Consider the following 14,154-nt stretch of genomic DNA (forward strand, 5'->3'; position numbering starts at 1 on the left):
CACACAATCTCGCCAGACATTGCGATGTGAATCCCACCCACAATGGGCTGGGTCACTTTTTAGCAAGTCTGCCTATTAGAGTGAGACAGCTAGCTTCACTCTAATGTGAAAATTCCCGAGGTACCTGTGGCTGTGGGATTCAACCCCTTTGCCTCAGAGACCTTGGGCAAGGCTGTTACTGGTCCCCACGAACAGGGAGCAGACGGAATGGCACTCGTGGGGGTCTCCAGGGGGATTGGAGGCCCCCAGCTGCATTCCCTTTGGGCAGGGTGGTGCCCTAGCAATGCTGGTGTGACCTAGGTACCCTGGCAGTGCCAGCCTGGCACTACCAAGATGCTCAGGTGCCACTGCCAACTGTTGGGACACTGCCAGGTTGACATTGCCAAGGTGGCATTTTATGTGTGTGCACAATTGGGCCAGGGATGAGGACCCTCCATATTGCTTTCAGGGGGAGGTTGGGGATTGTTTTGGGGCCTTGGAAATTGGGACGCCATTATTAAATGGCATCCCAATCTCTTGCTACAATGGGGAGTTCCAGCGAGCGGAGCTTCCCACTGTACAAAACAGAACTATATGCAGCCTCGGCTGCCCATTCCCCGTTCAGGCCCCTTACTCAACGCGAGTCGCGTTGAATAGCCATGTGTTTCTTGGCACTGCAAGTGCCGGGAAACATGTGGCTTAAATGCGCTTGCTAAGGGACTTTGGTCCCTTTTGGAAATATTGCGCCCCTAGCTTGGTCGCGTTGTCTTATCAGTGATCTTGAACTTCAAAAACTAATTGATAGACACGACTTGATTGTTTAACTGTGTTTTTCTTCCTGCATCTTCTTGGTGTAGGAGTAGTTTTCTGAGCCCAGCATACCTTGACAATGTGGCTCTTCTTGCCACAGTCAGAATCATAGAATCCCTACAGTGAGTCTAATGGCTCATTTAAATATACAGACCTGGATGTCGGGTGACTCATGATCAGCCCGGCGCGGAGCTTGATTTGGGGCTCTGCCGGGATTTGCCTGGCACGCCCGGCTCTACGCCGGGCACAATGCAATCTTTGAATTGTGCCCGATACCTTCCTGAAGTCTATCACTGTTTTGTTATGATCTTGACTTAGCATAAGCTGCTTCCTTGATGTGCACTCTGACAAAAGAAGGTTCAGACGTGGAGATAGCTTCAACCCGTTCATTGAACTATTAACAATTCTCCTACTTGGATTCGACTCTACTATTAATCCTTCTATAGCTACTCAGACTATCTAACCAGTCTGCTACAGTCCACGTGGTGGGTGTGATGTTCAATCAACCCTGTGTCTGTACTCACTGAGTGTTTCCACTGGAAACAGAAAGATCATGTGTGCTGTGTCCTTATATGGGTTGGTGTAATGCCCTCCTGTGGTAGTGTCACATCTGTGTGTACTGTGAATGCCCATTGGTCGTGTCCTATCTTACTGACCTATTGATTGAATGTCTGTGTGTCATGTATCTGGTGCTCCCTCTAGTGTCTAGCTAGTCTACGTGTATTTACATTAACTCCTTGTGTACTTATAGTGATGCATATCACCACATCCCCCTTTTTTCGTGTTACATATTTTCTGTACAGTGTGAAAGAAAATTGAACAAAAACAGGTAGATAAGTGATGCTATGTACAAGTCATGATAACAGTGATCATCAAACAATAAGTCCAAATCATATGTATGAGTCCAAAACTCAGTAATGATTATGGTCGACTGTCTTTCTTGTTTGGTTGGTGATGTTGATGGTGGCATGTCCTTGTGAACGCCATCAGTGTCCCTGAGCATAAGGAACCAAGTGGTCAAATCACTTTGTTGTCTGATTTGGAGTCTTTTTTTCTTCCGATGCTTGTGGTAGCGACGTTTGATGGCATCTGTCCTGTTGTGATGAATGAGGTGAATGAGATTCACAAGGTATTATAATCTGTTCCAAGTATATATATATATGTTTCAATATTGTAAGTGCAGTTGCACTACCTGACCACCAGGGGGAGTAGCTCTTGGAGTACTCGAGAGTTTGTACTGGGCTCCCCCCTTGGCTCCGCCCAGAACACCTCCCCCTGGAGCTGCTGTATAAAGATCCATGCCACAGGGTCAGCCAGCCAGTTCACCGAAAGTTCAACGGCTAACAGGCTGGCTCTGTTGTAAGTATATTAAAACCGCTATTCTAATCCTACAAGCACGTGTCCGTAGAATTGATGGTTCCATCAATTTAATATACTTACAAAACAGTCGAAGTAAATCATGGAAGCAGCCCTCAAGCCTAGAACTCGACCCGCAGGATGCAGAGGCTAAATAATTTTTTTTCCCACTGGCTGAGATGTTTTAAGGCCTACCTGGCAGAAGCCAGCACCGCTGGAACAACGGAGGTACAAAAACTCAGGCTACTGCACGCGAGGGTAAGCCACAGAATCTCCACACAGCTAAATCCGGCCGGTTCTTACACCGCAGCGCTGGCGATATTGGACAAAATGTACGTTAGGCCCATTAACGAGGTTTATGCACGCCACGTGTTTACGACTCGCCGTCAGCGGCCTACAGAAATGCTAGCCGAATTTGTACGGAAACTGAACAATCTTTCCAATGACTGTAATTATCAAGCCGTTACCGAGGCTGAACATCGGGGGCTTGCTGTGCGGGACGTTTTCGTAGCGGGCCTTAGATCTAACTATGTGCGCCAAAGACTGCTAGAAAAGGGGGCCCAGGACTTAGACACTACTGTGGAGGCTGCTACCACTATGGAAGTCTCCTTCCGCAGCCTCACTTAGTTTCCCGTAGGCCCCGCGACCTCAACGTGGACCCCCGACCAACAATCCCCCCCAGGCCTGTGCCGCACGGCCCCCCAGCTACCGCACTGCCAAAGCCAGTTACTCTGCTGCCCCAGCCAGCTACTCAGCTGCCCCGGCCTGCTATTTCTGTGGCCAAAGCCAGCACCCGCGGCAGCACTGCCCAGCCCGATCCGCGACCTGCAGCAGCTGCGGGAAGAAAGGCCACTATGCCAGAGTGTGCCTCGCGAAAAGGGCCCCAGTTTCGAACTGCCCAGTAAAGAGAACAAATCGCTCCCAACACCAGCGGGCCCGCGGGGCCCGAAACGCTGCGGCCTACGCCCCAACTCCGCCCCCTCCCGCCACGTGCGATCCATGGGGGCCGCCATCTTGGCAAACCCCCACCATGCGGCCGGCCACGTGCAACTCATGGGGGCCGCCATCTTGGACGCTATCTTCCTCGCCGCTCACCACGTGGGATCCACGGGCCCCACCTGCATCGGAATGCTCAGATAGCTCATCAGAAGACTACGACTTCCCCGGGCACTCATCACGCGGCCCGCAACTCAGCGGTCCGACAGCTGCTCAGTGAGGGGATCATAGAGGCCAGTAATAGCCCCTGGAGAGCTCAGGTGGTGGTCGTCAAGACCGGGGAAAAAATTTGCATGGTCGTCGACTATAGTCAGACCATAAATCGCTTTATGCTCCTAGACGCGTATCCCCTCCCCAGAATTACAGACATGGTTAACCAGATCGCCCAATATCGGCTATTTTCCACGGTGGATCTGAAGTCTGCATACCACCAGCTCCCAATCCGCCCAGAGGAACGCCACTACACGGCGTTCGAGGCCGATGGCCGCCTCTTCCATTTCCTCCGGGTCCCATTCTGCGTCACTAACGGGGTTTTGGTGTTCCAACGAGCAATGGACCGAATGGTAGACCAGTACGGGCTGCGGGCCACGTTTCCGTATCTGGACAATGTTACCATCTGCGGCTATGACCAGCAGGACCACGACGCCAACCTCCACCATTTTCTCCAAACGGCACAGAAATTAAATCTCACTTATAACAAGGAGAAATGCGTTTTCCGCACAAACAGACTGGCCATCCTCGACTACGTCGTGGAGAACGGAGTCCTGGGCCCAGACCCGGACCGCATGCTCATTGCCCCAAGGCCCTCAAACGCTGCTTGGGGTTCTTTTCATACCACACCCAGTGGGTCCCTCAATATGCGGACAAAGCCCGCCCACTCTTTAAGGCCACACGATTTCCCCTGTCTGCTGGGGTGCGCCAGGCCTTCAGCTGCATCAAGGAGGAATTTCCAAAGCAGCCATGCAGGCGGTGGATGAATCCACTCCCTTTCAGGTTGAGAGCGACGCCTCAGAGGTAGCTCTAGCAGCCATTTTAAATCAGGCAGGGAGGCCCATTGCATTTTTCTCCCGTACCCTATCCGCTTCAGAACTCCGACACTCCTCTGACGAGAAGGAAGCACAAGCCATCGTGAAGTCTGTTCGTCACTGGAGGCACTACCTCGCTGGTAGGAGGTTCACTCTCATCACCGACCATAGATTGGTTGCCTTTATGTTTGACAACTCACAAAGGGACAAAATAAAAAATGATAAAATCCTTCGGTGGAGGATCGAACTCTCCATCTATAGTTACGATATTAAATATCGACCGGGGAAGCTCAACGAGCCCTCGGATGCCCTATCCCGCGGGACATGCGCCAGCGCGCAAATCAGCCGTCTGAAAGCCATCCACGTTGGCCTCTGCCATCCTGGGGTTACCCGGCTCGCCCACTACATCAGAGCCCGAAACCTGCCTTTCTCCAACGAGGAGGTAAAAGCGGTCACCAGGGACTGCCAGATCTGTGCAGAGTGCAAACCGCACTTCTATAGACCAGACAGGGCCCACCTGGTCAAGGCTTCTAGGCCCTTTGAACGTCTTGCGATCGATTTCAAAGGGCCACTCCCCTCTCATCACCGACCATAGATCGGTTGCCTTTATGTTTGACAACTCACAAAGGGACAAAATAAAAAATGATAAAATCCTTCGGTGGAGGATCGAACTCTCCATCTATAGTTACGATATTAAATATCGACCGGGGAAGCTCAACGAGCCCTCGGATGCCCTATCCCGCGGGACATGCCCCTCCACTACAAGAACATTTATTTCCTCAACATCATCGATGAGTTCTCCCGATTCCCTTTTGCCATTCCGTGTCCCGACATGACCTCCCACACAGTCATTAGCCTGTTTGGTTTCCCCACCTACGTGCACAGTGACCGGGGTTCGTCCTTTATGAGCAACGAGCTGCGTCAGTACCTGCTCGACAAGGGCATCGCCTCGAGCAGGACTACCAGCTACAACCCCAGGGGGAACGGGCAGGTGGAGAGGGAGAACGCGATGGTCTGGAAGACCTTCCTACTGACCCTCCGGTCTGGAAAACTCCAAGTCTCCCAATGGCAATAAGTCCTCCCAGACGCGCTCCACGCAATTAGATCCCTCCTCTGTACAGCGACAAATCAAACCCCTCACGAGCGGCTCTTCATTTTCTCTAGGGGCACTACCACGGGGGTCTCACTTCCGGCGTGGCTGAGGACACCAGGCCCGGTCCTCCTGAGGAAGCACGTCAGGAGGCACAAAACTGACCCCCTTGTTGAAAAGGTGCGTCTCCTCCATTCCAACCCACAGTACGCATTCGTGGAGTTCCCGGACGGTCGCCAGGACACGAACAATTCGTCCACCGGACAGACTAACTCTGTGAGCCACCACCCCCCGCTGGACTCGATTTCTTTCACAGGGGGTGAATGTGGTGAATGAGATTCACACGGTATTATAATCTGTTCCAAGTATATATATATATGTTTCAATATTGTAAGTGCAGTTGCACTACCTGACCACCAGAGGGAGTAGCTTTGGGACCTGGCACCCGCTGGATCCAGCCCCCCCTTCCCCCACTGAGGAACCCCTTACCCCGTTCCCTATGCTGCCACCCCCTCGCGCCCCCAATTCCGCAAGCTCACCCCACCTGTTCCATGCACCAGCACCAGCCCGCCCCCAGCGCCCCCAGTCTCCGGTCGAGCCAGAGGTGTATGAAGTTTGGACGAGACCCGCCCCGGAGTCTGCCATCGTACCCCAGCTCTCAACACCCACCCAGCCACCGCAAGAGGCTGCAACCCCGGTGCTCCGCAGATCGAAACGAACAATTCGTCCACCGGACAGACTAACTCTGTGAGCCACCACCCCCCCGCTGGACTCGATTTTTTTCACAGGGGGTGAATGTGGTGAATGAGATTCACACGGTATTATAATCTGTTCCAAGTATATATATATATGTTTCAATATTGTAAGTGCAGTTGCACTACCTGACCACCAGAGGGAGTAGCTCTGGGAGTACTCGAGAGTTTGTACTGGGCTCCCCCCTTGGCTCCGCCCAGAACTCCTCCCCCTGGAGCTGCTGTATAAAGATCCGTGCCACAGAGTCAGCCAGCCAGTTCACCGAAAGTTCAACGGCTAACATGCTGGCTCTGTTGTAAGTATATTAAAACCGCTATTCTAATCCTACAAGCACGTGTCCGTAGAATTGATGGTTCCATCACCTGTAAGCCAGGTTGCCTGTTGGTAGTGTAGCAAACGTGAAGTAGAAAGATGCATCGTCCTGCCATGGTATGTCATTGTACTGGGCTGAGCAGTAAAAGTGTCCCTCATGGGCAGAGTTGTACCATGCTGTACCGGTCGTTGTGCCAGTGTCTTTGTCGTGCTTGTTGGCGACGATGTTGCCTTTGGTATGCTTCTCGTTATTGTCTTTGATGTTGTTTTTGCTGCGCTCAAGGACCACACTCTGTGGATAATACGAGTCCATCACACAGTTACTCGTGTCAGCGTGCTTTGTGGCATTTGCTGTGTCCTTGAGCGTCACTGAGTTTGCGGCGCTCCCGGTCTGGAGTCATGTCCGGCTTACTTGAATCAGCTTTGGCTTGTCGATTCTCCCCGTCTGGAGTCTGGTCTGTTTCACCTGAGCTGGTTTTGGCTTGTCGATGCTCCCAGTCTGGAGTCGTTTCTGGTTCACCTGAGTCAGCTGAGGTTTCTTGGTGCTCCACGTCTGGAGTCAAAACATTCAGGAATGCATTTGCTTGTGGAGAGGCTCGAGCGAATGAGGTTTGAAGTAATGTGGTGTCACCGGAGTCACCAGTAGTCTCACTGTGATCGTCGAGTGCCTCTGTACACACTAGCTGAGGTCTGTCACGTTGCACATCTTGTATGGGAAGTGGGATGCCGTCGTCACTTGTCTCACATACAGTGGGTAGAGCCTCAGTGTCGTCGTGTCATTCACTTGAGCTGGGTAGACCATCAGAGTCTTCTTCTTGTTCACTGGAGCGTGGTAGACTGTCATAGTCTTCTTGCTGTGCACTTGGGCATGGCAGACTGTCATAGTCTTTCTGCTGTTCACTTGAGCGTGGCAGACTTGCATTGTCTGCTGCTGGTTGTTCAGAGGAGGTTGCTAGACCCTTATGGTCTTGTTCATGCAAGGACTGCGCTCAGGAGCATTGCGTTGCTTCAATCGTGGAGTCTGTCCATGAGCTCGCTGTGGAGTCTTTCATCGCTTTGTGTGTGGAGGCTGGGACCCTTCGCGGTGCGTGGACCACTCTCTGTGTGGCAGCGCGCCGGTCTCTGTGGGCTTGTACCGCTATCTGTCTCTTGGCGTCAGGCCGCATCATAATCCTGCACTTACGAGTCGGGATGTCATATATGGTGGGCTGAAGATTCCCCAATCCGAAGAACTCGTCATCGGGGTCTTCAACGAGTCTTCAACGAGTCGAGTTGCGGTTCGGATTTGGTACTGGGATAGCCACCTCCCAAGGTGAAACCTTTGTCTGAGTCATTGTCTTTCAAGACCATATCATCACGTTTTGTGTCGGAGCTGGCATTGGGCTTGCGATGTCCTCCAAAGAAGAATTCACGGTCTGAGTCATAGTCTTCAAGGACTGTACCATCTCTTTGGGCAGTGCTAACTGCTTGTTGCAGGGTTCTGCGGAGGTTACTTTCAGCTAGTGGTTGAATTTCAAGCATTGTGCTGTCGTTCCAGATTAAAGAATCGGGTTTTACAGCTTAAAATTTTTTTTGTGTGTTTTGGGACATTTCCCCTTTAAGTGGGCATAGTCTGAGGCCTCTGACGTCACGAAGCGTCTGACGTAGGTCGTAGAAAGCGATTGAGCATGCTCAGATCGCTGTTCCTTTACTTGGGGCCTTTTTCTCCACTGCGCATGTGCAGCACCTTTACCAAGATGGCTGCAATTCAAAACTGCAGATTTCTGCTCCAAGTCTACCTCGTGGTGAGTTTTGGGCCCCTTTGACCGTTTTTTCTTGTTCCTCGCAGAATTCTTGGAATTTGTTCAGGACTGCCTGGAAATCACTCTTGTTTTGCCCCTTTGAGTATTCAAAGGTTTGGAAGATTTCAGCTGCTTCTAGACCCGCGATGGTAAGTAGAAGATTTATTTTCTCTGCATCCGCCACGCCATCTAGGTCGGACGCTACCAGGTGGATCTCGAATCTCTGCCTCAACGAACGCCAGTTTTCACTGAGATTGCTTTGGTACCTGAGCTGCTGTGGCACCGGAATCTCGAACATCATCTTGCCTGGCTGCCGTTGCTGGTTGTCACTGTTTGCTAAGTTGTAACTATATGGATTTAAACAGGTCACTCACTGGGTGCCATGTTTTGTTATGCTCTTGACATAGCATAAGCTGCTTCCTTGATGTGCACTCTGACAAAAGAAGGTTCAGACGTGGAGATAGCTTCAACAAGTTTATTGAACATTAACAATTCTCCTACTTGGATTCGACTCTACTGTTAATCCTTCTATAGCTACTCAGACTATCCAACCAGTCTGCTACAGTCCACGTGGTGGGTGTGATGTTCAATCAACCCTGTGTCAGTACTCACTGAGTGTCTCCACTGGAAAGAGAAAGATCATGGGCGGAATTCTGCGCTCCCCACGCAGCGTGGGAGAATCGCGGGAGGGCCCTCCGACATTTTCATGCCCCCCCTGCCCCCCCCCCCCCCCCCCCCCCCGCGATTCTCCCCCTCCAGCTCGGACGAATCGGCGCTTGCCGTTTTTCACGGTGAACGGCAATTCTCCAACCCCGATGGGCCGAGCCGTTCACGACCGTTTCACGACGGCGGCAAACACATCTGGTCGCTGCTGTCGTGAAACGGGCGCCAGATGCCCGTTTGGGGCTTCTAGGGTGCCATTTGGGGCAAGAGCACCACGACTGTGCTCGGGAGGGTCAGACCCGCAATCGGTGCCCACCGATCGTCGGGCTGGTGTCCGAATTGGACGCACTATTTCGTCTCCGCCGCCCCGCAAGATCAAGCCGCCACGTCTTGCAGGGCAGCTGAGGGGAAAGACGGCCACCGCGCATGCCGTCAGCGTCATGACGTCAGCCGCGCATGCGCGGGTTGGAGCCGGCCAACCTGCGCATGCGCGGCTGACGTCATTAGGCGCGCCGGCTGCGTCATTCTCGACGCAACGCCCCCACGGCCGGGATTTATGGAGCGCCGCTCCTAGCCCCTCCAGGAGGGGGGAATAGGGGACGAGGAGCGGCCTCCGAGGCCGTCGTGAAACTCGGCCGAGTTCACGACGGCCCTCCCGATTTTTCCCAGGAGCGGAGAATTCCACCCCATGTGTGCTGTGTCCTTTTTATATGGGTTGGTGTAATGCCCTCCTGTGGTAGTGTCACCTCTGTGTGTATCGTGAATGCCCATTGGTCGTGGCCTATCTAACTGTTCTATTGGTTGAGTGTCTGTGTGTCATGTCTCTGGTGCTCCCTCTAGTGTCTAGCTAGTCTACGTGTATTTACATTAACCCCTTGTGTATTTACAGTGATGCACATCACCACAATCACTACCCTTCTCACAGTTCACAATACTTCCAGGTCTTGCATCAGCTTCATATTTTGAAATTGTGCCCTGCACAGCCAGGTCTAGGTTATGAATCTAAATCTAGAAGAGAGTCCACTTGTCAGAAGTTTAGTCTTATATAATTCATGTTTTTAATCGGCTTGAATTAAATAATTAAACTGTTGCATAATGAAATCCTAACTTTGCTGAAGGCTAATGTTTCAAATTACCACATGGTTCAAAATAAAATACCTACTGGCACTAATATTCTTCATGTAAAAAGCTTCGTTTTACTGACGTTTAGGGACTAAACTAATTAATGCACAGGAAAATAACATAATAGTAGATTAAGAACTGATGTGGCCAACGCATTTTCGCAGAGCTCCTGCACATCAAAGTTTCCCACCACACCACTTGCTGCCACATTTCTGATGAGACGTAGAACCAGTGCCTCATCTCCTCTCTCAGAAGGACAGCCAAAATCCCATGACCTTATTTCGTTTTTTAAAAGTGTATTTTATTACAAACATGTACCAAAGCAGGTTACAGCCAATAAACACCCCGGGAAATATTCTTCCCAACAATCAACGATACAGTCTGTACAGATTTTCTCCCTTTTTTCACCCTCCCCCTCTCTCCCACCACCACCTCACCCTCCCACCCCTCCCTGTGACGAATAGCTCCTCAAACACGGACACAAATATCGCCCACCTTTTCTCTAACTCCCCTGCTGAGCTCCTTAACTCATACTTTATCTCTCCAACCACAGCAAGTCGTACACGTCACCCAACCATGCCGCTACCGCTGGTGGCGATGCTGACCGCCTCTCCAGCAAAATTCGTCGCCATACAATCAGAGATGCGAAGGCCAAGACATCGGCCTACCTCCTCTCCATGAGCTCCGGCTTCTCTGAAACCCCAAATATCGCCACCAAAGGTCCAGTCCCTCCTCCACTATCCTGGCTATGATCGCGAACACTCCCGCCCAGAATCTTCCCAATTTTTCGCAACCCCAAAACATGTGCGTGTGATTCGCTGGCCCCCACCCACACCTCTCACACTCATCTGCTACCTCCTGAAAGAACCCACTCATTCTCGCCTGAGTCATATGCACCCTGTGCACCACCTTAAACTGTATCAGGCTCATCCTTGCACAAGAGGAGGTCCCGTTTACCCTTCGCAATGCTTCACTCCATAATCCCAAATTGATCTCCATTCCCAACTCCGCTTCCCATTTCTCCTTGATCTTCACCACCCGCTCACCTCCCTGCTCCCCCAGCCACTTATATATATCGGCAGTTCTTCCCTCCCCTTCCACATCCGGAAGCAGCAGTCGTTCCAGCAGGGTGTATCCCGGCAACCTAGGTAACCCCATCCAGACCTTTCATGCAAAGTCCCTAACCTGTATTTACCTGAACTCACTCCCGCTCGGCAGCTCTACCCTCTCCCTTAGCTCCTCCAGACTGGCGTACCCTTCCTCCAAATACAGATCCCTCACTTTGATCAACCCCACTTCCCTCCACCTCCTATACACACTATTCATACCCCCCCCCCGTTCAAAACCCATGTTTCACGCACAGCGGCGTTAGCACTGACATCCCTTCCACCCGAAAATGCCTCCTCAGCTGATTCCATAACTTCACTGTTGACTGCACCACTGGGCTCCCTGAATATCTACTCGGAGCCTTTGGCAATGCTGCCGTCACCATAGCCCTCAAACTAGACCCCTTACAAGATTCCTCCTCCAGCCTAACCCACTCTACCCCCTTCTCCTTCCCACCACCGTCGCACCTTGTCCACATTGCTGCCCATTATTAATGAAGCAAGTTCGGCTATGCCAACCCCCCCTCCTGCCTATGCCTCTGTAGCAGGGTCCTCCCCACCCTCGGCCCATACTAAGTCTGAGATGATCGTGTCCATTTTCTGAAAAAAAGCCTTTGGTATAAAGATCAGGAAAGCCTGAAAGATAAACAAGAACCTTGGCAGAATATTCATTTTCACCACTTGGACCCTCCCGCCAGCGTTAAGTGCAGTGTATCCCACCTCCTAAGATCCTCCCTGGCCTCCTCCACCTGCTTTGTTAAGTTCACTTATGGAACTCCGTCCATTCCCTCACTACCTGAATCCCCAAGTACCTAAACCTATCCCTCGCTATCGAAAATGGCATCCCCCCTAAATTAGCCCGCTGTGCCAATTTATTCACTGGGAATACCTCGCTTTTCTCGACATTCAGTTTGTACCCCGAGAACCCTCCAAACCTCCCCAACAGGCCCATAATCCTTCCCATATTCTCCGGCGGATCCGAAAAACACAGCAAGAGGTCATCGGCATAGAGCGACACTCTCTCTGTCCCCATTCCGCCGATCCCCTGAGAGCCATCGCCAACGGCTGTATGCCCAGCGCAAACAGCAGCGGCGACAGCCTTGTACCTCTGTGTAAGTCAAAGCTTCGTGAGCTCATATCATTAATTCTCACCCTCGTCCTTGGCGCCACATACAGCAACCGCACCCACGCCACAAATCTCAGCCCAAACCCAAACCTTCCCAAAACTTCGATCAAGTTCCGCCACTCCACCCGGTCAAATGCCTTCTCCGCGTCCATGGACACCACCACCTCCGGCACCAGAGCCCCCGACGGATTCAACACCACATTCAGCAGCCGTCTTACATTACTCGCGAGCTGCCTGCCATTCATGAAGAATGTTTGATCTTCTGCAACCACCCCTGGGACACAGTCATCCATCCTCTCCGCCAACAACTTAACCGATATTTTCACATCCCTGTTGAATAGTGATATGGGCCTACATGACCCACATTCCACCGGTCCCTTCCCTTTTTTGGGGATTAGTGTGATTACTGTTGCGTCATCGTCTCCGGCAACTCCCCCTTCTCCAGTGCTTCATTAAATGCCTCCAACAGATGTGGTGCCAGGTCCATCACAAATTCCTTACAATATTCCGCCAGTTACCCATCCAGCCCAGGGGTCTTCCCCGACTTAATAACCCTGATACTATCCAGCACCTCCCTCGGCCCCAGGGGTTCCTCCAACACCTGCCTCTTTGCTTGCTCCACCTGGGGAAATTCCAGCTTGTCCAGAAACCACCCCATGTCCCCCTCCTCTCCCCTCAGGTCCTTCCAGTAAAGTCCCTGGTAGTACTCCCTAAGTCCCTCATTTATCTTCCCTGGCTCCAACACCTCATCCCAGCCCCAGTCCGTATCTTCCGTATTTCCCTGGACGCAGCCTGCTTCCGCAGCTGGTGCGCCAGCATGCAGCTTCCCTTCTCCCCATACTTGTATTGCACCCCTCTTGCCCTGCATAGTTGCCCTAATGATGTACCGTCAATTACCACGAGATGAGAATGATGGAACAATCGAGGCTTTATTGGACAAGATGTTGTGCCTCCTGTAGCTGGAACCAGAATGGCTGCAGCGCAGGAGAGCACACACTTTTATACGCCGCCTGCTGGGCGGAGCCAGCAGGCAGGGATTTACCGTCGTACCTGTAATGTACAGACAGTGCCGTAATACATACAATAGACCACTAGTGGTGTTTACCACACCTAACGCCCTCCCCATTGTCAGTCTGTCAAGCTAACCCTGCAACCTTTTCCTCCTCGCCAATCGCTCAACGGTGGGCACCCTCGAATATTCCCTGGCCATCTCTACCATCTCGCTCACCGAACAGTCATGTTTCACCCTCCTTTCCTTATCCGCATGAGCCGTAAACGTATCACAAAAACCTCCATCCGCCAACAACCCAGAGTCAAACATTCACCCCGGCCTCTCCTCTCGTCCCGATCTAAACCGAATCTCCAGCCAGTGGGATGCATGGTCCGAGATAACTATCCCCGCAAAGTCTGCCCCGTCCACCCCAACCCAAATCTCCCGACTCACAACAAAGTAATCAATCCTCGAATACACATTATGGATGTGTGAAAAGAAGGAATATTTCCTTCCCCCTGGATTCTGAAAATGCCATGGGTCCACCATACCCATCCTCTCCATAAAGCCCCCCAGCTCCCTGGCCATTCGTACCCTACCCATCGACCTGGGGCGTGACCTATCCACCTTCGGCCCCAGGACACAGTTAAAATCTCCTCCCATGATCAACTGGTGCATGGCCAAATCCGGGATTGCTGCCAGCAACCTCCTCATAAAACCCACATCGTCCCAATTTGGAGCATACACATTTACCAACACTATCAGTGCCCCTTCCATTGGGGCTCACACTCACAATCACATATCTCCCACCCGGATCCCTCACCTCCTTCGCACTCACAAATCCCATTTCTTTGCTCATTAAAATCGCCACACCCCTCGATTTCAAATCAAACCCCGAGTGAAATACCTACTCCCACCCCCTTCCTTAACCTAACCTGGTCCATCACATAGAGGTGCGTCTCCTGCAGAAAGACCACCCCCGCTTTCAGGCTCCTGAGGTGCACAAACACGCATGACCTTTTAACCGGCCCATTCAGTCCCCGG

The sequence above is a fragment of the Scyliorhinus canicula genome, chromosome 12, assembly GCF_902713615.1.
Source record: "Scyliorhinus canicula chromosome 12, sScyCan1.1, whole genome shotgun sequence".
In the NCBI taxonomy this organism is placed as follows: Eukaryota; Metazoa; Chordata; class Chondrichthyes; order Carcharhiniformes; family Scyliorhinidae; genus Scyliorhinus; species Scyliorhinus canicula.